At 31.4% G+C, this 27905-nt stretch overlaps 1 protein-coding gene across 2 annotated transcripts in view; it reads right to left on the bottom strand.

Annotated features, from left to right (window-relative positions):
- The window catches only part of LOC118181707 (uncharacterized), a 222671-nt gene that overhangs the window by 101963 nt on the left and 92803 nt on the right, over positions 1 to 27905 (bottom strand). The gene's annotated exons all lie outside the window — the stretch shown is intronic.

Genomic DNA, 27905 nt, shown 5'->3' with positions numbered 1-27905 from the left:
GTTTAATTTTCAAGAAGTTCATGGAGGCCAAAGCAATTGAAATCTTTTTTTTCCTACTTACGGTTATCTAAATATATCCTTCTTGATTAAATCAAATTTCGCAGTAGCAATACCTAACAATTTAAAAACCTATTCTTTTGAAATCTTCATTTACTTGGTAATGCTGACATTGTCAGGAAGTATTACTCCTTCTTCCTATCTCCAGTCCATCGTTTCAGTCACAAATCTTCGAAGACAACCAATTTAGTCATTCCACTTTGAGACCGAAGAAGCTGGATGATACTTTTCAAACCTTTTTCTTCCAAATATGCTGTTTCTCGGTATTTATGGCATCGTGTAAATATCAATCTCTTTTTATCTGATTAAATTTTTGGCAGCTCCTACAAGATACAACTATGTAGAATTCAAAGATCAGACGTGAGATTGTTTATTAAATCCTATTCGAAAATGTGCAATTTGTTTTCTAAATCTTGGAAGCAGACGTTTTTCTACGATTTTATTTCTGTATCAGAAAAGAAACAATTACATCAGTTGTCTGAAATACTGATTAACAGAGTATGCTCCTTTGTCAACATGCCAAGTTTGAATACATGGATATTTACTCTTGTCGGTGACTCCACGAAATAAGGTCATGTAAATTTGGCTTGACAGTATTCTGGACAGTTCGTAGAAGGAGAAAAGGAGTATGAGACACTTTATGTCTTAATTGAAATTGGGTCACTGCTGATCCTTAAGATCTCTAAAAACTGGCTGTCTAATAGCCGAATTTCTAAAGTCGCAAAGGATTATTAGTTCACTCCGAGGCCTCTTGAACAATCTTGCTACTTTAGATTTCTACACGTTTCCTCATATACAATACAGATTTAGGTAAGTTTTGTGTAGAAAAGAATTTCCGAAGGTATCATTTCTCTCAAATAACACTAGTGAGCTTCGTCATAATCAACTGATCCAATAAACAAGATAGTAGAGAAAGAAACAAAAGTAAAATGAGTCAAAGCAACAATCTTGTGTTTGGCGTAGATTTTAATTAAGAATTTATCTATTTCGAAGGCGAAAAAGCGCTGATCCTTTATCAACAGAAGCAAAGAAATTAAAAGAAGGGAGGAGCCACAGCCGTATTTATAACCACAAGCAAAAGATTGTTGCTTTCTATAATTTTATGATTCAATATACCTTAATCTCTATCAATGAAAGCATGCTTCTCCACAAATTGTTGATTTCGATAACAACAATAATGAGATATAGTTTAAAATAGACACAATTTAACCCTTCAAAGACCATGGACGTAAAATTACGCATTGAACGACGACTTTGCAATTCGGTACACACGAAAATTTCTGCCAGGTATTGAAGGATCTGATTTCGGATTTGTTGCATATTGGAAGAAAATGAATCAAAATACAAACTGAGAGGGTCATTTTGGAATTATAGTAAAAATATACCACTTTTTAATGGCATTAGATTTACAGGGAAGACTACGTAATGCTCGGAGTGTTTTAAACAAAATAATGACTTTAGAACAAAATGAGGAATAAAGCACAGTTTAACAGGAGAAAGAAAATACCAATTTTTATAGAAAATTCAGATTTAAAACGTCACATAATTATAAGAACTATTTTTTTCGTGTTAGTGAAAATAAAATACGAGTTCATGTTCAGTAAAACGTATTTTAATTATACCGTCATTCTATATGGTTTATTTTGCATATTTTATGCTAGAAATGTTCAAAACGTCTTCTAAGTGGATTCTTGGTACATATGGGATACCGTTTTAAGCTTAACGATAAATTACTATCAGACGATCTAAAACGAAAAATAGAATTCTTGGAAAGGTTGATTAAAAACGTACTGAATTAAGAAAACGCTGAAGGGAAAATGAAATAGAATATGATTTAATAGTGTATTGGTTGCCTGGAGACAAACCGAAATAATTAATTACTTACCTGTACGAAAACTGATATTTTCAATTATAACACAAGATCTCTGTTCACTTATAATTTAAAATACAGATAAAGAAATTTGTCGGTTTTTATAACTAGGAAGGTCGGAAAATTCCGGTTTTTATACAGCTCTGCAATCACAGTTTCGCTTATTCAACCTGATATTTTAATTCACTTTTATCTAAAGCTATTCTTACTTTCACAATGCCAGTAAGATTTTTATTAAAATTAATTATGTTATTAAATCATTGATTGATGTTTAACATTTAGAAGTAGTAAGATACGCAAAAATTTGAAAAAATTGGTAAGCGAAATATGTAATCCAGAAATATCGGAAAATTTAATTACACACATATGTAACACATAATACCATGATTATATGTAATAGTAATTTGCACATAGATTTATTTTATCACTACCTCTAATATATATATATATATATTACAGATATATAAAAAAATCATTTCTGATATTCAGCATTAGTGATATGCGAAAAACTGCAGTGCTTTTCGACATATGAGAAGGTGCTGATGGGGTTACAAATAAAGAGTCGATTCACATTGCAAGCAAAGGACAGAAAAGTAGATATCAATAAATATGCAATCCAAAAATAAAGAATGAGCAACAATTTTGCAAGAGTAAAGAAAACTGCACATAAATGGAGGCAAATATACCAAGCTATTATCTTTCGATACTTAAGATAATAACTAACATCATATAGGAAATAACAAATCAAACAAAAGGTACTCTTCTTTTGAAGACAAACTACACATAATAACAAACTGGTATAAAAGAAAGATGGTTGGAAAATACTGATGGCCTGACAATTCGACCTTTTAGTACAGAATATATCGACTTTGAACTGTGATGGAAAAATCACAAGTAGTGATATGTTCATGATTTAGGATTGATTCATTGCTCTTTAAATCGTATATGAAATCTTTCTTGCTTTTCAGAAAAAGATTGCAATCCACAGTTCATTTCCCCGTAATTTTCATAGCACTCAATAAAACTGAGAACGCGATAACGTGCATACCATCCAGTTCGATAGATAACTTCACTTTCCAGGATATTATCCGCTACTCTGGTTCAATAAAGCGTGGCATAATCATCTATAAAAGGACATTAGTCGCCAGAAGCACCACGAAACAAGCGAATATGACGTTCTATAAATCCTTCACTAATAGTGTTAGCATGTCATGTTGCTACTCTTCAGCACCACTACGTCTGTCAAACAAGTTTTGGATTTCACCGTTACCCAAACATGACCATTGTATTTTTTCCTGCTAGTGCATATTACCTCTTTCAGGCTAAACGAATTGATTTCTGGTATACGACTGCAGATTGAAGTGACTCTAAGCAGAAGACAAGACATTGACCATTTTTATATCTTCTAATTTGGACGCACGCAATACCCTTACAAACTCTTGGTGCTCTCCACACAAATGACTGGTGTTTAGGTGTATATCTTTGCATAGTTCAGTTGCTGAGACAAAATTCGGTGGGATAATCTTCTTCTTGTACTAAAACAGATTACAAATTGAGATAATTTGTAAGGTGATTGGTTTGTGTCGTGTCGACTGCACGGACTTTCTTACAGTCCCCTGCAGCACATCCGAAGTGACCGAAACTTATTTCAACTAGAGCAAACACTCCCAAAACCTGGCGATAACATTTTACGAGATTACTACTCGAATTGCAATATTGACTAGTGAACTTTGACTTTTCTCCAACTATCTATAATTTTTCCAAGTCCAAAATCATTCACAGGATGATTTTTAGACACGATGAAAATTTTGCTTTTTATGTGTTTTTATAAGGTGTTATGTTATTTAACCAATTATCATGATTTGACCTCTACTATAATTTATTCGTTTTGTAGACCTCATCAGAATGCAAATTAGTTATTGCATATTGAAGCTGAGAGTTTGAAAGTTTAGAGTTAGAGTTTATTGGTCTCGTCTTGTTGTCACTTATTGTCGTCAGCTCTGCCAACGTTATTCCAGCTTTAGCATCTTGCTAGCAAACGTTCAAAATATGCGCCGTTAATTGTCTTGAGTCAGCTTTAGTAGTCTACTGTATGTGCAGTCTCAGACTACATTACTTAAAGTGGAATTTAACTTTGTCTGGTGTTAATTTAAATACCCGCAAGAAGCGGAGGTTCGTTCATCGCACAAGCAGTGCTTTCTGTTCATTTAAGGGTTAAACATAAAGTTTATTTTAACCTTCTGAAAACCTGTAATTGCTTCAGACTATGATTCATTCCTTCAAAATAGCGATAACTCGCTTCCAGTCTAGTAGAGTTTGCAGGACATTCATTAACACTGCTTCTAGATACAGCAGAGCACTACGTATTTAATTTTTCATGCTCATAATTTTTGATAAAAACAATTCATCTGCGATGCTAATTTCCGTTTCATTTACTTTCGAGTTACCGCAGGATCTCTAAAGGAAAGAATCGGAAATTTACATATTTACTAGCTTTCTATTGCCCATATTATAACTGTGAAAATCACAATAAGTTGATTCATCGAAGACTACTGCGATAACTTTGCATACTAATGTTGAGCTCTCAAATTTTGGCAAAAGTACCCTTGAATATGTTTAAGCAATAAAGTTTGAAATATGATCTTCCATATCACAGTAATATAAATGGATTTACGTTTCCTCCTTATGACTTTTTAGCAATACTGTTTTCCCTATAGCTTAATTTCTTTTGCAAGATTGCATTATCTAATAGCATGCAATACGCATGTTAATGGTTGTTAGTGTTATTGGAAATTCTTTTAATCAACAGTAGTTAATTGAAACTCACTTAAATTTCAATGTCGCGATTTTTTAAAATTTTACTTTAAATAAAAGGCAGGTACACCTTTATATGAGTTCTACAACATAAACTGTGACGAAATGAAACAAACAAAATGCACAGAAATACAATCTTTCCTGTTGTTATCTCGCCTAACTCTGTACAGAATAGATAAAAAAAAAACAATAACAGGTTAAAACTATTGAATTAAATTCTTAGTTTCTCACTGATATTCTGTGAATTAAAGTAGTGATTTCTGATTTCGTCTTTCTGCAGGAAGACAAAAACGATTCATTTCCTTTTATTTGAACTTGTTTTCTAAAAGCTGTGAGTGATATTTGCTCAGCTTCTATGGCAATCTATTCCAAAATCACGAGACCGTTATACGTTGTCTCTCACGCATGGCAAAGCGAAAGGAATTTGCACAGTAAAAAGTAAGTAAAAAAAAATGATGGCTGAAGAAATTTGTTGAAAGCAACTAATTTTCTCCTTTCTATAGGAATATCAATAGTTCGAAGAGAGGAATGGAACAGGTCATGTAAAAGCTGATCGAAGTTTTATAACAGCTCCAAATGAACGAATCATTTGTGATGAATCGAATGCGTTCAACCTGTCAGTTCACAATCAGATATTGACGCCTTCACCATTGTAATGTGAGGATGAACTTCACTGAAGCGAAGCAAGAACACGGTAAAAAATAAATATTTTGTTCAGGTTTCACACCGTGTTCTTTAAATTCTGCGTACGTCAAATGAAGGCTACATTGCTTTTCTTCAAGCGATTTAGAATTTAATATCGATATGTGAATCCTGTAAATCATATGGCTGAAAAATAAATTTGAGAAGTTATCCACGCTTTGTACTACGCATGTACCTGACAGTTGTTAAAGGGAATTTGGATACAAGAAGTTTTTGATTACAAGATGAAAAATGGTTATTGATTATTGAAAAATTATGAATTTCCTTGACAATACGTTGCAGTACTTTTTTTGTTTTATTTCAGGTTACAGGTATTGGAACCCAATACCGTCCTAAGTAAAGCCGTACCTGAATCTTCAAATACTAAATATTTCAAAATGTTTTATAAATCACGAATTAAATTATATAACTTTAAGCACAATATAATGTTTAATTTTCCCCCAAAATTATTTTAATAAGGATATACTTTTGAAGATGATATATTAAACGCCACCAACACTTCAGCACTTATTTTGATCACGTAAAATATTTACCTATGTAAGCTATTTTTATACTAAGGACATATGAAGCCTGTCTAAAATATTAAGTTCGTTTGAAGGGTTTTCTGAGCCAGATTTATTAATTAAATATCCAATCAGAATTCAAAGCACGCATCTTTATGGTGGACAGATTCGCTCTGAATTCACAAGGTAATAGACAGATCCTGGTAGATTGCAGGCAAGTGATGTGTAACTTTGGGGCCCCTCAAGCAAATCACCGGGACTGAGCGTTAAAAAAAGGTCTTGCAGGTGAGCTTAGAAGTCTGAAGATTCATCACCGAAAACGAGTTCACGTAGAGTTCGTAAACATACTGCCTGGAGTAAATTAAATTTAGTAGTGTAATGAAGTGTAAGAATTATCGATGCAGGACAGGAGATTTAAAAATAAAAGAGGGCCGCATATTTAGAACTGAGAAAGTTATTTGCATGCTGTCTACTTTTTAGGCTTGTTTAAAGAATAAATTATTTGTGAAACTGTTCTAATTCTGATATAAATGGAAATAAAAGCTCTTAAAATTTTAAAACAATAAAAATTCTTTAGTTTAATATAACCCATAAAACTACAAAATTTTTCGTTAATTCTGAATAAACGAAATTAGTTATTAAATCAAAGAGGTGGTGTAATTAATAATTAGTTTGTTGTAACTAACTAGTAGAACTCTGCTGCAGGGGATTAGTGACTCCGATTGCCGTACCGAAGGGCTTGGGTTCCTGTTTCGGAGAAGGTATGGATGAAAATTCTTTGGCCATTTATACGATGCGACGGTTGACCACCCATTAGGTGCCTCCAATAATAAAGTCACCACCGCTTCCCGGCCTCAAGGGAAAACAAATATAGAAGAACTGAAGACCATTGTAATTTTTATCAATTACATTTCTGATTCATAAGTTTTTTTTTTTTTTTTTTTTTTTTTACAAATGGCGGGCTCTTACCTGAAACGGCATTGGCCACTACTAAGGCCAGAAATGGTAGCCATTTTATTATGGAGGCACCTAATAGGTGGCCACCGATATCTCCTATGAAGGGACAGACAATTTTACATCCTTTTTTTCTCCGGGATTCGAACCCGGGCCCTTTGGTATCGCAGTCAGGCTCCCCTAATCACCATACCGTCTGGGAGGCATAGTGGTTCTGATTCATAAGTTAATACATTCATCATGAGTCGCATGAGTGTATTAATCACATGTCCAACATTTGTTTTGTGTCTTCGTCGTTTACTTTTCTATTAATATACAGATTACTTCTATCATACTAACAGAGGAAAGAAATTTTATTGCGTATTCCTAATTCGCAATGAATAATAATGAAGGCATATGCTTTTGTTGTATTCCTTTATTAGATTTGTAAAAGGCGTAGCTCTGAATTGCTAAAACTGTTAACGTAGTTGATTTAATACTACAGGATAATTTAATTCCTCAAAAAATAAAAATGAAAAATAAAAAAATAAATAAAAACATTTTCGGGTAAATTTTGAATTTGCATATTGGTGTATATCGTCGGTTTTAGAATGCTCTTCTTGTGCAAGTATACATTTACTTGGATGACGTTTCCATTTCTAGAAGCAAATCTGAAACTCATTTTCCTGATTGCTGTTGAGAATTTATCACATTCTTTCGGATGCTAGTTGTTATTAGAAAATACTTCTTACATTAGGACAACATTTAATTTTGGAAATAGTCAGAAATGATAAAGTTACGATAAATAGGCAGGTCTATCTTTGCGTAACCGTATTTTTAGACAATGTCTCGTAAAGAGCGTACTATGATTCTAAGTGAAAAGCTGAAATTTCTAAGAAATAACCCTTGAATTAATATCAGTTTAACTATCACTAACTATCACGCAATTCTGTTGCTATCATTGAAGCTCAGTCACCCTTGAAGAATCATAGTGAGAAAGTTCGTGCATCCTATCGTGGTCAGAGAACTCGGGCACCAATAGGGCCAGTTAAATTTTGCCCAGTATTGCTCGGAAGTCGAATCTATCTATCTTCGTGAACTGTATCTGAGGACATAATATCTCTTTTACCCCACCATTAAAACTCTCCAGTATACTTCCTGAGCGAAGGGTTGTAAAAAACGCTTATTTAAGTGCTAAAACTACAAAAGACACATGTCTTTGCTGTGTTCATAATTCGAATTCTAGCCAATGAGTAAGTGTTCTTTTGCTAACCACCACTTCGACAAAGCAGCAATAAATGCAATAACCTCAATCAAAGTATTAGAACATATGAGTTGAACAAAAAATTCAGTACTTTTTCTGTTTATATGTAAATTATTTTCATTTCTTAGAAATTTTTGTATCATATTATTGTAAAAAGCTGAGATTCACCAGACATTCTAACTCATAATTTCTACGAAAGTGGCAAAAACTTTGGATCCTTTCTATTTGAAACAAAGCACTTGGATAATAATTTTGTGTAATCCAACATTTTACCAGAGAAGCGCTATTCCGCAAGCGAACACAACTTCATTATGGCTCCCTTTAACATTATTTAAAAACGCTTTCTTACTTTTTGCAGCATTGACCTAATTTGAACCTCAACTGAACTAATTCCAAACTCACAAAAAATATGAAGATAATAATTGAATAAAAATAAATATTCAATTTATAAGACCAACTAAAAGTCTGAGCTGAACTATTTAAAAGAAAACATTAATTGCATGCTTTATTTTCAGTATCGCTTAGCTGAGAACAGATTAAATTAGAAAAAAAAAGCAGCCAAATTATTTTTTCAATGAAAAATTACAAACAATGCTAGATAAAATTTATTAATTAAGAAGAAAGGATTGTGTTATGCAGTATTTCTTCAATAAGTAAGGAATAAATGAACAGTGAAGGTTTTCGTAAATCGGACAGAGTGTAAAAAAAAAACATATTAGGATTCTTTGTTCTTTTTTTTCTGGCAACTTCACGCACCAGTAAATCCGATATCCACTGGTGAACTTGTTCAAGTTAACGAACACGGACTTATCTCCAAAGTACTTGAAAGAATTAGAAAAACAAAACAAAAATTACAAACTTCCTTTCTTTTACACTTTTTTCGGAAATCGAATTTTACAAGTAAAGAGTCAAAGACCGCCTACTAAGGGTATTCATTCGTGGAGATTAATGTCTCATGTTTTTTAAATAGCAATGTAGCTTAAATAAGTATTATTCCGTAATGCTGGAATGACACACAGTTGTGCTCTGTTAATAAAGCGGGAGCACTTTTGTTTCATCATTCATCATATCGTACACAACGTCCACAAGAATCCTTACCCGGCCTTTATTTATGCTACTGTTTGTCGCAGTTACTGCCAGTTACAAATATGTTTTCAAATGATGCAGATGTTTATATTTCTCCATTTTTGAATTAAAAAAAATACTTTCCTGGGGTTCGTATAGTTATAAAAATACTATATTCATGATAAAAAAGAAAATGCAAAAAGTGCGACTCTTGTGGGACAAAAATTGTGTAAGGTATTTCATTTTAAATATGGAATTGCATTCAAGGGCCATACTTGCAAGTCCAAACAAGTAGTCGAATGATTAAGACCTCTTAATACTGGGATTACTCTTAATACAATCTCGGTTATAATCTCGGTTCATTCCCAGGCGAAGGGGTTGGTTGCATCTTTGGTTTGTGTGGCTTCCCCCACGTGTAATTTGAATGTGGACCAGAATCCCTTACAAAGTTCTGCAAGAAGGCAACCCTCCTGTTAGGTAGATAGCCTTCGTGGGTTTTGCCATATTCAAATAACTTAACCAAGGGTCGTATACAAATTGAAAAATATTTGCTTTTGTAAGCAACTAAAAATAAAATATAAGTTTAAAGAAAGGTTTGTCATGTTACTAGATCGAGTGACGAATATTTTTATATAAATTGCGACGAAAAGCATTGATCAATATAACGTTTTCAAAATAGAAATTTCGTTCGCAAAAGCTCATGGAATTCTTGTTTCAAAATACACTGGCAGGCTTCATGATATCGGCACAATAGCAACCCGTAACATTATTTGCATAAATCAAAAATCAAAAATACTTTTAGTTTAATTAACATTTTATGCTTATTAGATTACAATTCTTGAGTTGTAGAGTCATTAGGTTATTTTAAAGCTGAAAATGTGAAAAGTGAGCAATGCCCTCGTCGGGACTCGACCCTGGACCTCTCGAATACGCGCCGAGTAAGCTATTACACGTATCGTTACATAAAAATTACACGTATCGTTACATAAAAATTACACGTACCGTTACACCACGAAGGCATGCAAAAAGGAGGGAGAAAATACTTTATAAAGTAATAAAACTTCAGGAAAATACTAATAACATATTTTTTCAGTTTTGAAATTTATAAATTACTAGCGTAAGCATTCTTTCCACTTACCAAATATAATAAAATTATGTATTAAGAATGCTATAAACATGTAAATCCCGTAAGAATGTCGTCCTCAAAGAAAGCCAAAAAATGGCGTCAAAAATATAAAATTTTGAAATTACGTATCTCAGTTAACTTTTGTCGCACCGGAGCCAATCTTTTTGTTTTGCACTTTTCGTAATGAAAATAAAAATTTGCTAAATATCTATTTGCTAAATAAAAAAGTATAAAGACCAGGGAACTGTAAAAGGGTTACATTTCGTAACTCCTATAAAATGACTTTTTTTTTTTTACTTCAAAAATGAAGATTGAGATTGAAGATATGAGTCATTTTAAACAATTTTATGTTTTGAAGCGCATGTCTGTAACCAATAACTGCGAAGATACAGATCGGGTAAGAACTTTCGTGGGACCTTCAGCATTGTGGTTATTAATATTTTTATCACGTGCGTAATTTGTTATTAATATTACCATAAAATTCATCATCATCATATGCGTAGTATTACATTTTTATCGTTAACATGTTTGCTACCATTAGAATTATGCTATATTATATGCTAACTAAAGATTTTTTTTTCGCAAACGATGCGTAACAACATTCCTTACTTAAATCATGCAAACAGCTCCAAGCAGTAAAACAACTGTATAAAAAATAGCAGCTATCCCTGAATATGTTAAAAAAAAGATATCTGTTAAAAATATGAAACTGGCCGCATCTATATAAAATTCATGGTACTATATTTTTAGGAGATTACTTAATGCAATTTCGAAGAAAAATTTTGTAAATTTCTCACGGAAACTAATGTAATCGAGGTAATCGGGAATTAGACATCAAATCTGCAAAAGTATAGAACATTATTTCCCTGTTGCCGTTTTTTGTATTTACGGCAGTATTTTATTTAAGTTAAATGGGCCTCAACAGCTTCCAGCATTTTCACTCTACAAAGTCCTCCCTCTAAAAAAATGTATACTCATTTCAAAATAATAACAAATATCATATATTTCGTATAAAATATACATTATCGAGTCCATATTTCATAGAAGAGTGGTTGCCAAAGTCTCAAGAAGGTTGGATTTCTAGTTCCACCCAATTTTGAGGAACAGCACCTGGGGGAGTGGTCTGAGGTCTTCCACTCCTTCCCCGTACCACCAAACCACACGAAAGGACGCCACATATTTAGAGTGCTCTCATGCCGCAAAAACACTATACATTTATAAACATCCATGCGTTCTCCGGGATCTGAAACCGGGATCTTCGATACGGCAGTCAGAGTCACTAACTACTATCCCGTTTGGGCGGCGTATAACATGTATAACGTATGTAAAATTTCTTATGTGACATATTTCAGGAAATGTATGAATATATAATAATGGCTGTATTTCCTGCATTTCGAAAAAGGTATACGAAATATAAGACAGCCATTACCATTATTTTATTACTTGAGTAGACAACATACAAGTATGCTACTTAAAAAAATTTCATAAACTGACTATATGCATCATATATCACTTCAGTCTACTAATTTCAATTAATATGCTTTGAACGTTAAAGATATACCGGAATCTGTGTATATATGTTAACTACGTAAATCGTCTCATAAAAGAGTAATTTTTCAGATGGGTAAACACCCGTTATACCTTCGGCAAACTGATTGTTCTAGAAATGAACAATCTATTTCCATTATATGAAATATAATGAAAAAATAAAGTACATAATGCGAACAGCTGTTCATTCCCGATTAAAGATCTTTTTTTCATTTCGTTTGCTAAGCAGTAATCTGAAACTAATATATTTATTAGTATATAGCAAAATGTTTATTGACTAATAAAATACCAATAAATTACCTATCTTGAAGCGTCGTTTTTCAGAATAGCAATTAAACTATGCAGATTTTAATTAGACAAGTGTAATGCATTTGGAAATATAAAGGTTTATTGATTTTTGACAATATATATCACTCTGACATACGCAATAAATGAAAATTTATCAGGAATTACTGAAAATACCTATCCCGTAAATTTATAATGTTTCCTGGACCTAAGTTTTAGGTGTTTTATACTACTACGTTTCTTATATTTACATTCCGTATCATATGGCTTTTTAAATAATTTTTAATGTTTCCCGTTTTTAACTCCATTTCTTTATGTTTAGATATTTTTCCTTTTTCAGAAATTTTTTCTGACTCAAATGTTTAAAAGCTTTATATTAAAAGTTATATTTAAATTGCATATTCTTTAAAATATTTTAAAACAAAGTGTCATAAAAGATCTTCAGAGAGAAACAAAAAATGTCTGAAATTTAAAAAAATATATATAATATTTCTTAACCTAGATTTCAGTAAGCTTAATTTTAATCCCAAGATTCCAGCAGTTACTTTATCCGTCTAGTAACTTTTGTTTCCTAAAGATTCCAGCAATGTATCATTTGGCAAAGAAAATGTAATGATCTGCACAAAGTTTTACCTCGTAACGATTATACATACAGTTACCTTCCAATTTTATTCTAAATGACCACTTTTTCTTCCACCTTGTCCAATAATCAACCCGTTACTGACCCAAGCGAATCTAGGGTTAAGGATTCACCGAGGTCGTAGCAGAGTGTCACAACATTTTGACCCATGAACCAGTTTTTTCTCTTCAGAGTGGGTATGCCTTCCTTCCCGATCATTGGAGAAGGAAGACAGAATGATTATTTCAATCAGTGGCCGAAGCTGTTGATGGTGGCATAACTTTCCCACGATTCTTTCATGTATCGTCCGGTCTGATTCAGTTACTGTATCATTTTCTTTTGTTCTCTTACTTCGATTATTGGACTTGACAAATTACCTTGCTGATAGTTCCGAACCATTTGAATTCAAAAAAGGTAGTACAACGATTCGGTCCATTCGAGGAAACAGTGTCTGGTGTATTAGTGTCAAATTAGACCAGATCATTTAAGTTTTCTTTTTGGATACCTGCTGAGCCATGAAATAGGAATGATATATTTAATAGTTCTGGAAGTTTTTTAATAGTACTCAATACCCAGTGCATAAAAGCGTGTAAAGTGGAGTATTTACACATGAGTAAGGGCGGAGAATGAAATTTAAACTAAATTTAATAACTCGACTGAAGTAAACCGTATTCAAAATTCAAGTACGTTTTTGTTTAGAAGTCTTACAATTTAAAACGTTTTTAGAAAAATATTTGTGTTACTGATCATAATTTTATCAGTATTATGGCGGAAGTTATAAAAATGAATCTTCAGGAAATATTTGAACTAAAAATTAATTCGAAATATTTAGAAAAAGGTAATTTTATCGTAACTTTTCAATTAACGTTTTTATTTAATGCTAAAATATTCACTTAATTACTGTACAATAACTTACACTATTACTTGTAGCCTTCTCTATGTTCAAATGTCTGATGTTACTAATTATGCTATCGGGAACCTAAACTCTGGCATCGTAATTTAGCACATTATGCTTCTTATTTCTTTTATAAACCAATATATAAGTAATTAAAACATCTCTTCCATCTAGTTCTGTAGAGCAATTGTTAGCACATCTAACAGCTCATTAGGATATCAAGGTAGGATCTTGAATGAAAATGTCTTTTATTTTCAAAAATATTTTGTTCTTAAACTTTTCATATTCAGCATAAATAAATCTAGATACTCTTTTTTAAATAAAATTTAATAAGAATTTTTTTCTAACAAACATTTATTTAAAATTAATAATATTTAGCTAGTATCTAAATGTTATGGATTGTTATGGATTTATACATTGTTTTTAACTGAAGATTATAAAGTTCGATTTTTATTTGCTGATCAAAAGTGCGAAATATCTTGAAGTGTGATATTTCACTGTCTTAAAACATTAAAAACTTACATTAGTAATATATTTAAAATGCATTATTAATGTATACACTATTAATGTCTTAATACATAATTAATATATTTAGAATATCATACAAACGATTTCTATTAATATCAGATTCACAAATATTTTTATATAACGTAAACATGAATCTTAAAATGAATACGAATCGCGTGTTAGTAGATTTTTAGAATGACACAGCTCATGAATTAATTTAATCCATTGAGCCTTTAAACAAGGCTGGGCAATCCGTCAATCACGGCCTTCTCATCAGTTGCAGGTACATTTACAATTAATTACAAAAAGGAGACTTCATATTATAGTCTAACATGTCGAAGAGTTTCCCATTTAAATTTCAAAATTTTAGATTAAATTTAAAAACCTGAAAATTTTAAGCTGAGCAGTTAAGATAAGCATACTAATTTAAAAATTAGTCTCACAGAAAATGTAAAACACAAAATCTTATACTCCAAATCAGGTGAAGAAAATGCCGAAACCTAGAGATTCGCTATGACGTTATTTCGTTGCAATGAATGCCGAACTTCATTCAAGTGGAAACTTGAGTTCAAGACGTGTTTATTTCACTAGATCGCTTGTGCCCGAGTTTCCAATAAATATTACCCACAGGAGGAAATACATTCCCTTTTGCCAGGATAGGAAATAAAACGTTTTTCAAAGGTGTTTAGAAAAGGTAAGACTAGATAATGATTTCATAAAATTAAAAATTTGTGCTACGAAAAATATTGTAAATATGAATAAATTATAGTAAAAGCTTGCCGTGTTTAATTCAATCGATAGTCTATCATTTAACTGGAAATAATGTCGGAGTCAGTATATCATTTAAAGTTCTGTAATGTAGTTAAAAACAGCAGCAAACAGCATTGTTTGCATGCATACTTATGCCCAAAATTATCTTTACATACTTGAAATCACGAATTTCTCAGAAACTGTGAATTATAACTATATGAATTTGTTCTGAATGATACATAACACATGAATACTACAGAAAAAAAGTAAAGGCACTTCATATGATATAAAACTGTCGCATAAAAATAAAAATGGTTGTAATATGTTACAAGGAAAGTTCAAAAGGAAAAACCTTAAAGCTTAGGAAGTTACTATGTGATCTCTCCTGACATGTACACACATATCTCAGTGTGCTTTCACGCTGGCAATAGAGTTGTTAACCGCAGTTTGGGGAACCAAGTTCTATCTCTTCAACAGTGCGGTCTTCAGAGCATTTGTAACTCTAGGAGGAGAATGTCTCCGTGCAACTGCGTTTCTAAAACAGTGGCCTAAGTTCTCCATAGGGCTCAAATTCGAAAACTACCATTGCAACTGCATTACAGAAACTGTCACGTTCCTTAATATTCAAAGGCAAATTTGACATTCCTCACTCCCTCCAGATGTAAATACGTTTAGAATCAGATGTTAAATTAAACCTCGACTCATCAATAAAGAGAACATGAAATTACTAGGTTTCATTCTAGTTCAAATGTTTTTCATACCAATTAAAGCGGTCTTTCTTTCGTTGTTAAATACATACCCTTGGTCTTCTGGTATAAAGACCTTTTTCATCAAGTCTTCTGTATGCAGTTTGCCGTGACACAATAATTCCAGTGGCAGGTGCAAGCTCTATAGGTAATTGCCGAGCAGCAGACTTCCTGTTAAGATGGGCAGTTATTGCCAGGTATCGATCTTGAGAAGAGTTGTTATTAATTCACGATATTGTCCTATCATCAGGTTTTGAAATTATTATCATAACGTACAAGACTGTCTATCTTTAAGTATTCACGTATCCCACTGCTTCCATGATTCCACTGCTTCCATGATTCTACTTCTGAACGTCCGATGATTCGTCACTGCATAGTCTCATCTAAATGATACTTCAGAGACATAACACACCGAAATTAAACACTCTATTGCAGAAATTCACACAGATATTCCCTTATAATTCTTTCACCGTCGGATAAAGTAACACATTGATTTGTATATGAGAAATCGTTTGATCACTTCTAAATGAATAATGCTAATTAGGATTGTCTTTCACTTATTCCTTGCTAAAATGAATTACTTCAATTGGATATTTCACGGGATATCCTAATTTTTGGGTACGCAAATACAAATTTTGGCATGATTGTATTTTGAAATCCAAAACATAGAAAAACTTGCTATTTTCAGTGAAGGTATTCTTCGTTGATGAACTCGCCGTCTCAGTAGAGTAACTTTTCACGGCAAGATGAATCAGAACACCGTGACAATCTTCAAGGCCGTAACCTTTCATCTTTTGTTCCAGAATAGAATGCTTCAATTTTATATGAATACTACTAACTCTTATCACTGTGTCACATCGCTGATGACAAATGAGTTTTTTGAAATCTTTTAAGAACTCTATTCATTAGGTGAAGTTAAATTTATCTTTCTTGTCGCCTATGCGTATTACTTTGGCCTTAGCTTTTATTACCATGGTTTCGGTACGAATTACAAATATATATCAACTCTATACAGAAAAACAGAATTAAAATCAGATTTAGAAAATGTTATTGTACGTAATTTGTATCTCTTATTTTGAAACTAAAACGTTATGATCTATCAAGGTGGCTCCGCCTCTTGAAATGAGACATGCAACAACACTATGTTATTTAAACGCCGTTAATTAAGGAAGATATAATGCGAGTTTAAGGTCTTATTATTTTACTTGCCATTGTAAATCAAAGTGATTAATCAAAGTTATGCTGCCATAAATTTGTGAAGATGAAAAAAGGATAATTACCTTTAAAACTGAAAATTATCACAAAATTATGTCTAATACGTCCTACTTCATCATCAGAATAAGTCTGTATGAACAATTTTAGAAACCTACGTAAGGGCTACTTAAAGCGATGCTCTTGAAGAAGGAGTTTCTAAGGGAAATTTGCTCTTATTCACTATATATATTGAAAAAACCACGTAAATATTTCTACAACCAGCACGTTCGCTGGGAAATGAGCCCGGAACTACCAGTGTTCAACATTCTTTTGTGCTCGAAAGTTGGTAGGCTCGTCCCCAAAATAGAATGTACATAATTAAATAAGTTAAAGCTTTTTTTTACTTTAAACAGGTAATCAAAATTAATTAATCTATTCAATGACTGAAATGGAACTTTAAACCTATAAACTGCTTAAAATCATAGGAAGAATACTTCTTGTACCAGCTTTTGATGGTCATTAAAATGTAATATTAACATAACATGAGCTGTCAAATGTTTGTATCATTTATTTGAAAGTAAAACAAATGTTAAAGTACACTACTAATACCAATATGTGCATTATGTAATGAAATAAAACAAGCAAGAAATGTTCAATGGGGAGTCTGTTCACGCAATGGGGAGTCTTGCTTTCACTTTTATTTCTACAAATCTGACAGTTACAATAACACATGCTACTATGCATACCAACTAAATTAAATAATACATTTTAAGAAAAACAAGGTTGTTTTAAGATAAGAGGAAATTGCGTCATTGCAGTTTTATAAATCGTTTTTTGAAAACTTATAAAAATATGTATGTTGATTTATTGAAACCAAACCTTCGGGCTCCTTAAAAATACTTCGCGTTATGTGATAGTGATTAATTAAATATGAAGTATTTGGAGAAAAAAGATTATGGTATTAAGTACAACAACTTTCAAAACTTATTTTAAAATATTAACAAATAACACATTAAAACTAACATACAGTAAAATTAATTCTTAATTTAACTAAAACTTTCAAGGATGTCTGCGGTGTATATTAGCAACTAAGTTTGCACAATATTCTTTTACAGACATGCATTAATCGAATTTTGCTTAAAAACAGAAATTATATTTGAACAGACACTTTTCACTTCACTGAGTGGCAACGAAACGAATCGTGAAAGCGTATTCGATTTAGATAAAATATAAGCAATAGTAGATAAACATTTTCTTTATTTATGTTTCACATGTACATTAGAATGCCTAAGTATTAAATCCAGGATTATATATGTTTGAGATGTTTCTAGTTAATTCCTTGTAAAACTATATGGCGGATCTGTTGAAACAGTTTACTATTAAACTACTTAATTTAGAAAGAGATGCGGTTAATCTCATAAGATTTAAATTCAATAGTTGTGATTTTTGTGTAGAGTTTAGTGCGAAAATAAACAGGAAGGGATATTGCAGAGTAGGCAGTTAAATGTAGATTTGATTAGCTACAATATCTAAACGTTTATCATATAATATATGCATAATTACATTAATACAGTATTTCGTGATTTCATTTCTGTGAATGAACTTCATTTATATAACATTTGAACTAATATACCGAACATATTTATAAAAGCATATAAAATTCTAAAGTAAACAAAATGTAAATGAATTTTTTAGTTACATTGATTTTGTTATGGATATATATAAAAATCTCTATTATTTTTAAATACTAAACAGAAACTAAAATTATTCCACGTTTGTTATTACGATGAACGAATTGAATACGTTTCATATAAATTTATAAATATGAGACGGTTCAAGAATGTTCAAGACCCTCCGTAGAAGAAAGAATATTCAAGATGTTCCACAAGAATGTATTTGAAAATAGTTTGTTAGTTCTAATTATTACGTGACAGATCACGCATTCTTTGTCATGATTAAATAATGGAGCAACTTATTACTAAGCGCATTAAACGTTAATACTGGGAATTAAGAGAATTATATTTAGATTGAAACAAACACGTTTTCAATGCAACATTAATTTCTATAAGTAAATTGATATTTAGTTGCAGCATTTTATTTGGAATAGCTAGGAAATTAATATATGGTTATCCACAGGAGAAAGAAAATGGCAAGCTTGATTATTGACTTGTCATTTCGGAGACAAATTCCATAGCATTGTTATAGCCTTATGATCATGAAATCGTTCAATTGTTCGACTAGATATTTTTAAAATGTAATAAAAGACATAAAATTGTAGACGCATTTTACTTTTTATTTCCTTAAATTCGTCAGTGTTTGTTTAATAAAGTTATCAAGAAAATATACCTCTTGATCTGTTGTAGCCGTCTGCCACAAAAATGGAGACGTGAAACTCGTTTAACAATTAAAATTCCTATGAAGCAAGATATAATGAAATATTGTTTATTTTTGACAAGATTTTAGGTTTGCCGTAATTACTTTGACCTAAAATTTGTATGCAGGGCAAGAATGTTGTGTGTTACTTTAACTCAAGTTCGTAATATTAATAATCAAAACATACAAATATGCAGTGGAATAGTATGCAGTGGAATAGTATGGTCAAACATACAAATATGCAGTGGAATAGTATGCAGTGGAATAGTATGGTCAAACATACAAATATGCAGTGGAATAGTATGCAGTGGAATAGTATGGTCAAACATACAAATATGCAGTGGAATAGTATGCAGTGGAATAGTATGGTCAAACATACAAATATGCAGTGGAATAGTATGCAGTGGAATAGTATGGTCAAACATACAAATATGCAGTGGAATAGTGTATGGCTTTGTTCTTCTGTTAAGGAATTATTAGCATGCATTTCATTTTATTTCATTTCATTTCACTTCCTAGTAATTATTCTCTGCATAAAATTAAACGCCGTTGTTTGTCTGTGATTTTCCTATCGATCTCTGTGTCATTGTCCTGGTCGAATGGTTAGTTAGTGGCTGGTACCACAAAGAAAATTAAAGGTTTTAGAATACAAATTACCTTTATAAGGTCATTAATCCTTATAAATTCGACTTCAGAAAATTTGATTATTTTTTATAAATGTTCAAAGTGTTGGAAAATACTTTTGATGGGTATCGAAGTATTATAACATTCGAAAGTTAACAACCTATTCCCTTACTCGAATTTAAGAAAGAGAAATATTTTTCGTGTGATTAGTTTTCATAAATAATTGTGCTACAGTCATAAGTTAAAACAGAGTTAATTAGAATGGAAAAATAGCAGAATGGATTGACAGAAAAACTCATTCTCAAAAACATAATTTTCGACTCACAAAAGGTCTACCATTAACGAAGAGAGTAAAGCTAAGGAACGCAAGTTTCGTCTCGTGTTCTGTCATCATGACTGAACAGGTAGATGCTTGAAATTGTCAGCTTTTTCCTTCAGTAATATTAATATAAATGTAATTTCCTTTCGCGGAAAGCTTTTCTAAAGGCATCCTACCTACAACCTCTATTCCTGATGTGATTTGTTTTAATGAACAAGCTGACTTATGTATTGTCAAAAATTCTTGCATTGTTGCTCTTTATACGCCGAAACAGTGCCAATTCCCAATAATTTCATTTTAATATTATTTGAAATTTGCGTAACTTTATAAGTGAATTCTAAGAAATTAAATTGCATCCAAACTCATAAATTCTCATAACTCTGATTAGATGACTCAGTAGCTCTATACAGAGGATAGTTCGACTTCTGGTATCATAGAAAGCTGCTTATACGTCATAAGTTGTTTAACAACAAAAATACTATTGTAAAATTATGATAGAAGAAGAACGGTAGCGCTGCTCAAGGTTACGGTACTGAAAAGGCTACTAGTATTCGTGTGAGACACGTGACAGTATGCAAGTTAGTCAACACAAACAATCTGAATAAATTAAACAAAATATAGGGAATATTTATTCTGAACTATGATATAAATATTTTATAACATTAGCATTTCAGATGAAACTACCAAGGTATGTTGTAAGCCAGAAATCAAGGTGCTTTTGAGCAAATCGAATGCCAAAGAGTTCATTTAGATTCAGAAACGGTATTATTTAGAAAAAAATAGCATTCACCTTACAGTATAAGTTGATCTCTTATAGAGACAAAGCATAGGTCATGGAGCATGAGTCACAGAGACACTTCAAGTTAAAACCTCAAACTCTACTTATTTTCTGCATTCAAATTGTAAAGAGATATGTCCAAGCTATTGATTATATTTAGTTAGTTAAAAGTATCAATGCTTTAACGGTACAGCAACCGCATAACGAACATTCTACGAAGCTAGTTTGTTAATAATATTATTTCGATAGAGGCGCAGAATAAAATATACGCGAAGGAACAAAATACCAACAGTAAAAAAATATCAAAATGTTCCTATATATAGATTATAAAATTTTAAAACAACTAAACTAATAAATAAATAAATAAATAACATCTGAAAGCTTTTCAGATTTTACGCTTACGAAAGCTTTTCAGATAAGCCCAAAGGGAAGTTTTTTTTAACGTTTTGTATGTTACCTATATTTATTAAATATCATGTTCTTCGCCCTCAAACCATAAAATTCGATTCAACAGCAATATCGCAAAATAATTTAAAATGAGCATATCTTTAGAACTTCCGATATACTTCCGGAGATAAAAATGTTGTTTTTTGGTACAGTGTTGCTACTGCTCGCTTTGAAATTGTGTTACAAAATACGAAATCGAGAATTAAACAAATTCCAATTTGGGGCTTCCAGATGCCCAAATTGTAATGTTCGGTGGAGGATTACGTTATTCAAAATTTGATGGCTCTAGGTACTGTTAGTTTTTCACAATGCGAGAAACATTCATGCATTCAGGTAGATTCTTCATTACTTAGTCTCTTTTAATATAATATATGGCGATAATAATTGATGGCAACAGTTTGAAATGTGAATCAACTTAAAATGCCAAAACAAAATTAATAGTTTTTCTGGGCTACCGCCCTTTGAGCTAATAAATAAAATATGAAAGGTTTCAGATTTTAACGATCGCCCAAAAGGGATATATTGAAGTTTAATATGGTTTATCAGAAAAGATAATCAATAGACATAGCCCAGATGGAATAGCGACACATTTTATAGGATTATAAGTGAGAAATAGTAATATAGGATTATACTATTATTATTTATATTCTTATTTATAGATGGAAGGGCGACACATTTATACGATGAATATGTATTCAGACTAATATGGAGACGTTAAATATCTTTATATTTAAAAGGTGAAAAAATATGTAATATAATTCTAACAAAAATATTTAATGCTTTTAATTAGACATAACACGCATGTATGCATGAAATGAATTTATATTTAAATCAGTCAGATTAAAAAGTTAAAAAAAATAACCATCTCAAGAACTGCATCTATTGTTTTTAAATAATTTAGTTTGTTAATTAATAACTTACTTTTTTTTCCGAATGACAACAGACTCGAATGAAAAGTGAAACAACGGAAAACTGTGTTTCGGAGCTAATAGTCCTTTTTAGCTTCTTTTTTAAATTTGATGTGGACTCTATATGTCATCTTTGTACGGCTTGTATAAATTATACACATTTCTTGCTGCATTTCATTCAAACTTATTACTTCGAATTATTCTTACTTAATTAACTAATCTCCCAAACCAAGTTCGAAATGACATAAAAAGTTTGAAATTTTGAAATTAAATATTCCCGTCAATTTTTGTCGCACTGGTGTCAAACGTCTTGTATATTTATTTTTTCACGACGAGTGTAAAGTATCTCAAATTTAAGTCCAGGACCCGGAAGACCACTTTTTTAAAGTCAGTTTTCTTTATTTGACTAAAGTTTTTGTCTTTTCAAAATTTTACATTGCTAAAATATGAATGTTTTCGCCATTTGAAACATTTCTATAATTGGAAGTATATGACTACAATTAGCGAGTGCAAAAATAAAGGCTGAGTAAGGATTTTTAAGCCGTGTAAGGTGAGAGGGTATATATGCATATATATATATATAATTTTGGTATTGCCAATTGCAATAAAAAAGGAGGTGCACACCTAGATATTATAGTAGTCCTATAAACAAAATTTCAACGTTCTATGGATAATCGTTTTTGAGTTATGAGAGATACTGTTATACATACAGACGTCACCAAAAAAATCCATTTTTAACCCATTTTACAATCCTTTTTAGAATAAAGAATCCTTTATTCTGTCGTATGTACAGACTTATTATTGTCCTTTATTCTGTCGAATACACAGACGTCAGGGAAAAAAATAGCGCAAACTGATTCGGGAACGGTTAAAAGCGATATTTCTGTTGAAATCTGATAGTGACATTTTTCGCGATAACAGTATTTCCTTTTCTTCGAACAAGAAGTAAAAAAGGAAGTTTAAGAAATGCGTTGCTGACAAGAATTATCATTTAGTAAATAATGAAATCATCTTGCATCAAAAAGCTGGTTCTGGTAATGATATTATATATTTATTATATTATATATTTATAAATATTTTGTACATAAAAATTATAGTCAATAGTTCTGTCTTTGAATTCTGGCAATATGTTTTGAATGCATGAATACTGGTATTAAAGAATACATGTGAAAAATAAATGAACTGAAAAATTTTAAGTTTAAACACTTATTTTTTGTCTCATTAACCTACACAATATCGTCACGCTTCTGATGAATAAAAGCAAAAGTAAACATAGTTTATCTTATTGATGGAAATTTAATTGAGGAAATAGTCAGAAAAGTGTCATTTGGAAGGATACTTAACTATAGGCAACTTTGACATAGCATTACTAGAACTTCCGTCATTTCTATCTGCTATTTCGATACGCCTACAGCCAAACTGTTCGCTTTGCAAAACAGGTAAGTCGTCCATATGTGACAAGTAGTAGAAAAAGTATTGAGAAGTAAAAAGTAAATTTTCCAGATAACTGAAATACTACACAATATATTAAAAAAATATAAGCTTATGTCACTATCTTTGTCCATTTTCATATTCAAATTAAGAATAAAATTGCTCAAAGTGGATTTAGAAATGCTAAAATCTATAATTGCTTACATGCAAACTGTAAATTGCGTGATCTTAAAATATTTTGAATAGCGCGCTCTTTTGGGCTTAGAGATGTATAGCTGTATTTAAATAGCATTTATTAGCTGCACAAATTACTTGTTTTATTGTTTGTATCCCTTGGCATCTTCGACTAAAAGCAGCTTCCACACAATAAATATTTCATCACCTTCTTTCTTTCATTTCAATTTTTCATTTTCGTTGTAATAGTGCTTTTATATAGTTTCTGTTAAACTGATGCTTTAAACTATCTCCTGCTAAACATTTACTTTAAATAGAATATAATATCAAAAAATTCTTCCCAAGAAACATTTCATGATAGTGTTGAATCCTGTCATAAAATCTTTTAAAAAAAATAAGCATAAAGAGTGAAATTCCAAGAAGTATCTTCGAAAGAGGTTCACTAATTAAATTTAAATAATGTTTAATTGCTATATTATAAGAACATTTTCAGACAGTTTTTCATTTCCATTAATATTAAAAAGGAAGCATCTTTAGACTATTAATTTTTAAAGTGAAATATCATAAGTAGACCATTTCGTTAAGTTGCTGTTGATTAAACATGCAACTGGTATTGAGTTCTTTGGCAGGTTTACCTAAAAGAGTCGTTTTTCTGTTGATATGTGACTTGACGGCATTATTTCACCTTTTCTTGTCAGGGAAAAGTGGGAGGTTCTTCAGTATCCTTTCACAGGATATTTCAAAACAATGGTGCCACCCAATTAGAAATTTCCGAACTAGACACATTTCAAACATTTCTGGCATTTTATAAATGACATCAAAGAAAAGAGGAGGATGTAATTAATTAACTTTTTGTTTTGCTGCATTTTAATTCTATGGAAAGAAAATACAAAATAGAACACTCTGAAAAGAATGTACGTAAAAAATAATAATTAAACATCAAGCATGGTATGTGGAAATAGAGTAAATATTCAAATTTTAGATGAATACTTTCTGCGAAGGGAATACTTTACTATAAATGACGTTGTATTGAAGACTTCACTCTAAATAAACGTAACACTGATCTATTAAAAACATTGTAAAACGTATTAATAATTTTTTAATCCAGTGAAGTTTACATAATAGCAAAGGGAAAATACTGAAAGACACTAAAAGGTATTAAAATGCAAAAGCCATAGGAACAGAGATTATTAATTTTAATAAGTAAGAACAAAATTTGTTTGAATTATTCTTCTTTCCGAAATCTTTTCTTTACTACTTTATGCGGAGCATGCATTTCTGCTATATCTGACTGATGTTAATAAGAAATAACATGTTCCATTTTCTATCAATTGTAATAAAAATATTTCATATTTTTATATATATATATATTTTTATAATTACTTCTGTTCTTCGGGAAAATTTAAAAAAAAAAAAAAAAAAAAGCGTCTATTTCTCGAAGTTAATTAGCCGATTTAGTAACAATGGCAAACACTTGAAAACTATCAAATTTTTTATTGCTTTACTTTTCATGATGAAAACATCGCGAACGAAAACATAGCAGAGAAAAGGGAAGGAAAAACATCGTCAGGGTAAAATTTCAAGGCCGAGCAAAAGTTAGAATCAAGCTTCACGTTGTTAAAAGATCGTCTTACAAGTCATGATGAGAAAACATAAAAGCTAAAAAGCTCAGATTATCCGAATATTTTCGTATCAAACTTCACGATGAAATCACGTTACATATACCGCAGATGCATTCATTTTATACGGCTGACATTCTAAAAACTTTACAAGCATAAGCTTTTACGTTTGCTTTGTTTTTTAAAATGATGTTTGCGCCGCAAAAACGTATTAAAGCTGGGAAATTTTATTTTCACATATAATTTTATACCAATATTTGGAAGGGAGAACATTGCCATAAAACTGCAAGATTTTTGCTCTAGCTTTCTTTCTCCTCCTATCACATGACGTTTTCACTTGCAATACGATTAAAACTAATTGCCCACTGCTGTTGTGTTCAGCAATGTCTCTGAAGAACTACTGATGTTAAATCAATGAACGTTAAGCAACTGATTTGTTACGATTATGTTCTTCTACGTCAAGCCATTGATTTGCAATGATAGAGTGTTACTGCATCTGGAGCTGGATGAATTTTCGGAATTTTTACTGGTACATCTGAAAGAAAGCGCATATAGAAAGCATATTTCCCAAATATGTATGCAAATGAAGCTACTTCGGAGTGTTTAATATTTTCCAAACACCTACAACCAAAATACTTTATTTTAAATCATGCAAGATGAGAACCATTATAAAAGACCCCATAATAACAATATATCTCCATTTCTATTTTATTGAATGGTTCAAGTTGGGAGGGTGTTGTCACATATTGTTGGAATCCGAAATTAGTGAAAGGAATTGACGAGAGAAACATTCAAAATCCCTCAATCAAAGCACGAATAAACAAACAGCAGTAGGGAGTTGGTCGTCATACCAGTGTATGCCACCTGCTCAGCAAACTTACCACACCCTTGCCCGTCGATGGATGTCAGTGCCCCGAATGTACCGCACCTTAAAGTGTAGAAAAAGGTAGGCACAAAGAATGTAAATTCAGTTCAGATGCAATCAGCTTAATCCTAAGTCCAAAGAACTCATTTTTGTGTCGATTTCTAATAGACAGAGTTTTAAAATGAAAGTAAGAGTACTACTCTACAATCAGCAATAACTCTGGCGATGAAGTTAATTTTGAAACTCAGCAGGGGATAGATAATACGCAAATTGGAAATCATGTAATATAATTAATTAACTTTACGGTCAGATAATTTATTCATGCTTACATTCAATTTAACGAATTCAAATCAAAGCAAATCAAGACAAGTTTCAAAAGCAAATCAAGACAAGTTTCAAAAGTTAAAAATTATAGCAAATTTTCTAGAAAGTTATCGAAAGTTAAAAAATTTCACAATGAAATCTGAAACTTTAGAAACAAAACTTTCAATTATAAACTTTCTGTACCACAGGCTGGTTAATCAGTTAAGACAAAGCAGAGGAGAATTATCTGCCTAAAAGATGTGACGCTTTTCTGAAGGAATTTACAAGAAAAATTGGTTTTTTTTTCATACTACACACATAAAAATTCACGAAAACAGCCATATTTCATAGTAACCTCGTTCCTAAGGTAAATCATCTCTGAAAGTGACCAGCACTGAACACCATCTCTGTACAACGACTACTTCCACAGAAAACCGTAGATAACTATGCCTGATTACTTAACAAAAGGTTCACTGCATTTCAAATTTCATTCCATGTAATGTGTTTTTAAATTCCAATTCTAATATGTGAAAAAACTGCGTTAACTTTAATTTTAAAATTGTATTAAATTCGAACTTAGATTAGAATTTTTTGTAGACATAAACTCTGTGCATTTCCAGTGAGTCTTTTCCAGTCATTCACTTTTTCAAGAAGCTAATTTACTTTTTGTAAATTATTTTCTTCCTCTAAGAAGAACCCACTTCTTAGAAGAAGAAAGTAATTTACGGAACTGAGTAAATTTTCTGCCGATTGCGGAATTTCAATAACGAAGGCTGTTTAGGTCTTTGAAGCTAAAAATTCAAATACTTTTCAGTAGAAAAATGGGAATAGTAGAACAAATGTATTGATATAGTTATTAATATAACTTGTAAATATATAATGACATACACTTATTATTATAATGAAAGAAAATGTAGAAGAATGATGTTGTAGAAATGTTGATGGCTTAGAATGCTGATCCATATAAAGAGCAAATTGGCAGCCGAAGCAGATAAAAAATTCATCGTTTAAAAAAATATTGTATTGGCACATTACTTGTGCCTATTTCGAAATGTTTACATTTTTTTACAACTTTGCAGCAAGAAGAGAGCAGCAAGCAGCAATCCAGCTAGGTCAAAGTGTAGAAAGCAAGTAAGTTGTGTTCTAATGAAACTTAATTTATAAATGAGTTATGCATTTGATCAGA

Source organism: Stegodyphus dumicola, chromosome 2, assembly GCF_044657685.1.
Source record: "Stegodyphus dumicola isolate Sdum_Otavi_A_Nest chromosome 2, ASM4465768v1".
Taxonomy (NCBI): Eukaryota; Metazoa; Arthropoda; class Arachnida; order Araneae; family Eresidae; genus Stegodyphus; species Stegodyphus dumicola.
Note: the sequence above shows the minus strand (reverse complement) of the source record. Positions and strands in the feature narration are given on the sequence as shown.